Consider the following 6,559-nt stretch of genomic DNA (forward strand, 5'->3'; position numbering starts at 1 on the left):
CCTTCATTGTTGGAGGGATTGCAAGCTGGTAAAACCACTTTGGAAAACAATCTGGTTGTTCCTCAGAAAGTTGGAACTAGCTCTACCTGAAGACTAAGCTATACCATTCCTGGGCATGTACCCAAAAATGCTCCAACATATAACAAGGACATGTGCTCCACTATGTTAACAGCAGCCTTGTTTATAATAGCTAGTAGCTAGAAACAACCCAGATGTCACTTAATGGAAGAATGGATACAGAAAATGTGGTACATTTACACAATGAAGTACTACACAGCTATTAAAAAACAATAACTTTATGAAATTTCCAGGCAAATGGATGGAACTAGAAAATATCATCCTGAGTGAGGTAATCCAGATGAAAAGGACACACACGGTATGCATTCATGGACACGTGGATATTAGGCAAAAAGCTCAGAATAACTACAATACAACTCAGAAACCATATGAAGTGATCCAGCCTGTGGGTCAGTCAACAGAGTCTGCAAGGGAGAGAGTGGGGATGGAGTGGGAAGAGACGTGAAGAATAGAGACAAGACAGTCTGTCTGATCAAGTCTCATTTATTGAAAGGCAATTATGGGTATATAAGCACAAGCAGGGGAGTGCAGCTGGAGACACTTAACCACAAGTGCCTTGCAGCTGTGGGCACTAAACTCCAAGTCCAGGATGCATCTAAGAAGAATAAGATGCTATCAGAGTGTGCTCAGCTGTGGTGGGCTGCTTGCAAAAATATCATGAGAGGAAAACAAGTCTCTTGTCAGGGTGGAAAAGTATCAACCTGAAAGTAAATGGCCAAGATGGCTGCAGAGATGATAGCTGCATTCTGCTAGGAGTCGGCTCCCACCAATGAAGCGTAACAAGAAGGAAGACCAAAATGTGGATGCTTCAATCCTACTAAGAAAGGGAAACAAAATAATCACAGGAGGTAGAGGGAGGGAGGGACCTGGGAAGGAGAACGGAGTAGAAAAAGAGGGGGGGGCACTATCAGGTAGAGAGGAGAGAATAACAAAGGGTCAGGAAAATGAATAGAAATATGTAGGAGCGGGGGTTGGGGGGATTTGGGAGTAGCCACTAGAAAGTCCCAAGTGCTAGGGAAGTGAGAAGTTCCTAGGACCCAACAGGGTTGACATTAGCTGAAATACCCAACAAAGGAGATAGAACTTGTAGAGTTCAGCTCCAGTAAATAGGCAGCCCCCCACTTGAGGGATGGGGGTCACACACCCATCTCAAAAATTTTAACCCATAATTGTTTTTGTCCAAAGGAAATGCAGGGTCTAAAAAAATGAGCAGAGACTGAAGGAAAGGTCATCCAGAGTCTTCCCCACTTAGAGATCTATTCCATCTGCAGACACCAAACGCTGACACTATTGCTGATGTTAAGAAGTGCTTCCTGGCAGGAGCCTGGTATAGCTGTCCCCTAAGAGGCTCTGCCAGCACCCAACAAATAAAGATGAAGATACTCATAGCCAACCATCAGACTGAGCCTGGAGACACCAATGGAGGAGTTAGGGGAAGGACTGAAGGAGCTGAAGGGGATTGCAACCGCATAAGAAGATCAACAATATCAACTAGTCAGATGCCCCAGAGCTCTCAGGGATTAAACCACCAACCAAAAATGGATGGGTCCATGGCTCCAGCTGCATATGTAGCAGAGGATTGCCTTATCTGCCATCAGTGGAAGGAATGGCCCTTGGTTCTGTAGAGGCTTGATGTCCCAGCAGAGGGAGATGCTAGAGAAGTGAGGCAGGAGTGGGCGGGTGGGTGGCAGAGCACCCTCTTAGAGACAAAGGGATGGGCAATGGAATGAGGGGTTTGCGGAGCAGGGACTGGGAAGTGGGACAACATTTGAAATGTAAATAAATAAATAAATAAATAAATAAAATAACCAATAAAAAATCTACTCCCAGTCTTTTGGATTTAATGCAAGTATTTTATCTCCTTTATGGAGAAAAGGCCCCTGTGATGTTTTATTTATTTATTTATTTATTTATTTATTATATGTAAGTACACTGTAGCTGTCTTCAGACACTCCAGAAGAGGGCATCAGATTTCGTTATGGATGGTTGTAAGCTACCATGTGGTTGCTGGGATTTGAACTCAGGACCTTTGGAAGAGCAGTCGGCACTCTTAACCGCTGAGCCATCTCACCAGCCCCCCCCCCCTCCTTGTGATGTTTTTAACATTCCAGATTTCACTAGTTATTTGTGAGTGCAAGACCTGTTAGAGAATAGGAAGCTAAGATACACATGTTTGTTCACCAGGATTGTCTAGAAATTTAGCTCCAAACCTCAACATCCTGTTGCCCATTAAAAAGTGGAACTCTCCAGCTGGTGGGAAAATTAGCATCAGGCAAACAAGCTTCCTATTTAGCTATCTAATGCAACATGGTCAATCCTGAAATCATATGCACACAATCAACAGAAATGGAATAAGCAAATTGTATTAATATATTTGACTGTAGCTGTCCAGTGGATTATTGTCATGCAGGACTCACCTGAATAGAGGGCTGGAAATGAAAGGGTGTGTGTGTGTGTGTGTGTGTGTGTGTGTGTGCGCGCGCGCGCGCGCAAGAGAAACATGAAGCCAAGACAAGGTTCTGATCAAGGCTCAAAGTTTCATATTCAGCACCGTGTATACAAAAGGGAAAACCACAAAACCCATCCCCAGAACAGTGATGTAGGGTAACAAAAGCATAGCAGCCAATTTGATAAGTTTCCATATCTTGTCAGCCCATAAATTCCAGTACATCAAAGCTCATAGCTGCAGCCAAAGCAGATGTTTCTGTTCAGGCCAGTAGAGCCTGTTGTACAGAGTCTGTAAATCCTGCTTATTGTGGCAAATATTCAAGGTCTGCTTATCCAAGTTCTGTTCCGCCTGTCTGGTGGATGCTCAAGACCTGCTTGCTTGTCCATCACAGGCTGGGGAAGAGGGTGTCACATATGAGCATATTTATTCACACATACTTAACAAGGAAGAAATTGGCTGAGAAGAATTTAGGAAGGGATGGAGAGAGAACTGGAAGGGGGGGGAAGTGATGTAATATAGTTTAATTTAAATGCATAAAATAAATTTTAAATTAAAAGGTAGCCAGAGATATACATTAGCAGTTAAGATCAATAGGTGTTGTTACAGAGAACACAGGTTCCCCTCCCAGAAACCACATGGTAGCTAACCACTTGTTGTAACTCTAGTCCCAGGATTCTCCTGCTTTCTTCTGTTGGCACTGAACACAGACACATACAGACAAACACACACACATATAAAATATAAGTAAACCTTAAAAAAAAATAGGATTCTATATAGTGATGTCACAGCCCTGAGATGTGCAGAAAGTAAGGAGCACTTAAAATGAACTCCTGGTCTTGCACGGAAGCAGCTGTGGTACTCCTCTGAGCCAGCCTGCTCAGTGGCAAAACAGATTTACTGTGAAGATAGAATAGTTCAGCAAAGCTGCTCCTCTAAGAACAGTATTCATAGTGCTGATAAAGGACTTTTCCTTTATGTTTTCTGAATTTTCATTTTTTTTTTGTTCTTTGTATATGCGAGAATTGAGGCATTGATATCTCTGTCTGTTAGATCACATATCATAATCGATAGGTAGCATTGGCTCCTGAGCAATCCACTGTCACAGTGTCGCTTACTTGTGTTTAGCTAAGACCTTATGGCATAGGATGAACATTCCAGAGGCGTTTCTGTCCATCATTTTCATAATTCACATCCTTCTGCATGACTTCGAGCTAAGAATGTTCTCAAATATCTCTGCTATTACACTCTGACCACATTCAGAAAAGGATTTAACTTAACATGCTTACGACTAGGCAAACATATCATATCCAGACTTCCTAAGTAAATGGCAACATTTCCTTTGTTGAATAAAATCACTGCTTTGGAATGACTCTCATGCTTTCCTGGACTACCATGGGAAGGAGGCAGAGTGGAAATTATCTCAGTTCCTCTGTCTTGGCTGTTGTGATGGCTATTATTCTTAGTCTACATGACTACATCTGGAGTTAACTAAAACCCAAAGAGTTGGGTACTGAGGGGATTTGGGGAAAACCCTTCTTTAATCTGATTCTTTTGAGGTGACACGATCCAGTTTTAACCTAGGCCAAAGCTTCTGGTGGCAGCCTACATATATGAAGAACATTGAAGATGTTAGTTCTTTCTCTTTCGCTTTCCCTACCTCTGGATAGCAAGTTCATTTTTTAATGGCATTAGAGCCTGCTTCTTGAGGATTATGTTACCTATTGAAGACCACTGACACATTCAGCCACATGGACTGAACCACTAGTGTATTCTTCAACTTTCTGTGGGTATACAAATACTTCTACATATGTAGACTCAATCTATCGATTTTGTTCATCTGGACATCCTAGACTAAGACAGCTGTGGGGTTTTGTTTTTGTTTTTGTTTTTCACCTTCCCACTGAGGAAGATATGCTCACTCACAGTAGTGCTCCACAGTGTTTGTCATCTGTTTCCTGTTTTTCTTCAAGTTTTGTCTTATTCCCCACAGGTTAAAGTAGCTGAACCTAGCATGAAGCTACAAAACCAAAATCTTGTTCCCTAAAATCTCTCATTAATGCTTAATATTCTGAGCACCCTTCCAATTGTGGGACAGACTGATAACTCCACTGTGAGTTGAGTAATAGGCTAAGCAAGCTATACACCTTGATTCCAGGAGGAAAAAAAGGGCTGTGTCTATTGAGTGCTGTGAGGGGAGCCCAGGCAAGCTCTGAAGTCACAGTGGAGGTGAGAGCAGGGTCAAGGCCCATAAAGAGGAGGAGCAGGCAGCTGAGCAGCAAGGAGATGGAGTGGTAGGGCCTCCCTAGGGCTGGTTGTGGTAGCTATTGAAAGACAAGAAAAAGTGCCACTGTTCCACACCAACCACAATAGAATCTGTGTGACAAGTTCCACAGACAGAAGTAAAAACTTCAAAAAAAGGAGCCCTCCTAGAACAGGTTGTGGAACTCTTGGCCAGAACAAATATTGAGCCGTAGTTCTCATGGCAATTTATCTGTTTTGTCTTTTTTTATTCTTTTTCTTATTTACGAGATGTTCCTGACAGCCTAAGTTATGATCTTAAGCGAGAATAACAGGTAAGAAACCATTCCTTAAGATGGGGGTCACTAGCCATGACCTTATATCTCCAGGAAAACCAGTGTTTCACTTTATAAATCACTTACAAGATAGTATTGATAAATAAAAACTTTCCTAACAATAAAACTATAGGGCTGCATGAGTGTCAATGTGAGACCCGACTTAGAGAGTTTCTCCCTAGAAGGTAAAGCCCCTGGACGTTCCCCAAGCTTGTTTTCCCTGATCTCTAAAAATACAGCCAGAAAGAAGCTCTTTGTTCTCTATAGCCAGCCAAAAGCCTTTTTGTTTCTGTGCCTTACAGCCAGAGATGCGATAATTGTAGGAAGACCTACAAGGACATGGAGATAGACACCAGAGAGGAGGCTAAAGAGTTGTAGCCAACTCTCCTCCCAACTCTTCCCAACTCTTCCCAACTCCTCCCAACTCTTCCTATCTCCTCCCAACTCCTCTCAACTCTCCTCCAAACTCCTCCCAATTCCTCAGCTAGCTGTTAAAAGCCCCCTACTGTCACTGCTCGGGGTCTTACATCATCGGAAGTAGGCTTTGGTAAATTGTTTAAGGAAGCCTTTAAATAAAAAGAATTAAAATAGTTTAAATTTATGCTTTGAAGATTTACAAAAAATCAGGTACTAAATGTTAAACAATAACTGACCTTAAAAATGTATTAATTTCTTCTTGGAAATTTGCCACTAGCCTTAGATGATTTTTATTGTGCCAAATAACAATGATGTTACTGAAAGGAAATAAAACTGTAATTCATGTAATGTATGTTAAATAGCCCAAAGAGTTGTTTGTGAGCTTTGAAACCTGGGGCTGAGAACACAGCAGAACAGACCAGGACATGCCCGGGCAAGCCCATCGCCTCCCTAGCTCCCACCCCTCTGACCTAAGTTAAATGTTACAGGCTGCTGATGTTTAAATGGACCAATCATGTGAAACCGCGCCAATTCCTCCCCCAGCCCCACTCCTTTTCTATAAAAACCCCTAGCTTCCAAGCCTCGTGGTCGAATCCACTGTCTCCTGTTGTGTGAGATACGTTTCGACCCGGAGCTCCGCCATTAAAAAACCTCTTGTTGTTACATCAAGGTGTTGTGTTCTATTCGCGATTCTTGGGTGCACGCCGAATCGGGAGCTGAGTGGGGGTTTCCCCACTGAGTTCTTTCATTACCTGTTCTATCCGTGATTGCGTCAATGAACACACTTTTTGAGAAGTTGTAATTCTTGGATGATTCTGTATTTTATTGTGCCAAATGACTATGATGATATATGTTCTATCTGACTGCTTCACTGAACACATCTGCTCAGAGTTGTAATATTTGTTTCTTTATGCATAAAAACCCTTGCATGAGGACTGCAAAATATATTCAGATTCAAACTGCCTCTGTGTTTGTTTTGTCACCGCCAAATCCTTACCCACCTAGCCTTCGAGGATCCTCTTCCCAGGAACCCTCATACCCG

Source organism: Mus musculus, chromosome 8 (genome assembly GCF_000001635.26).
Source record: "Mus musculus strain C57BL/6J chromosome 8, GRCm38.p6 C57BL/6J".
In the NCBI taxonomy this organism is placed as follows: domain Eukaryota; kingdom Metazoa; phylum Chordata; class Mammalia; order Rodentia; family Muridae; genus Mus; species Mus musculus.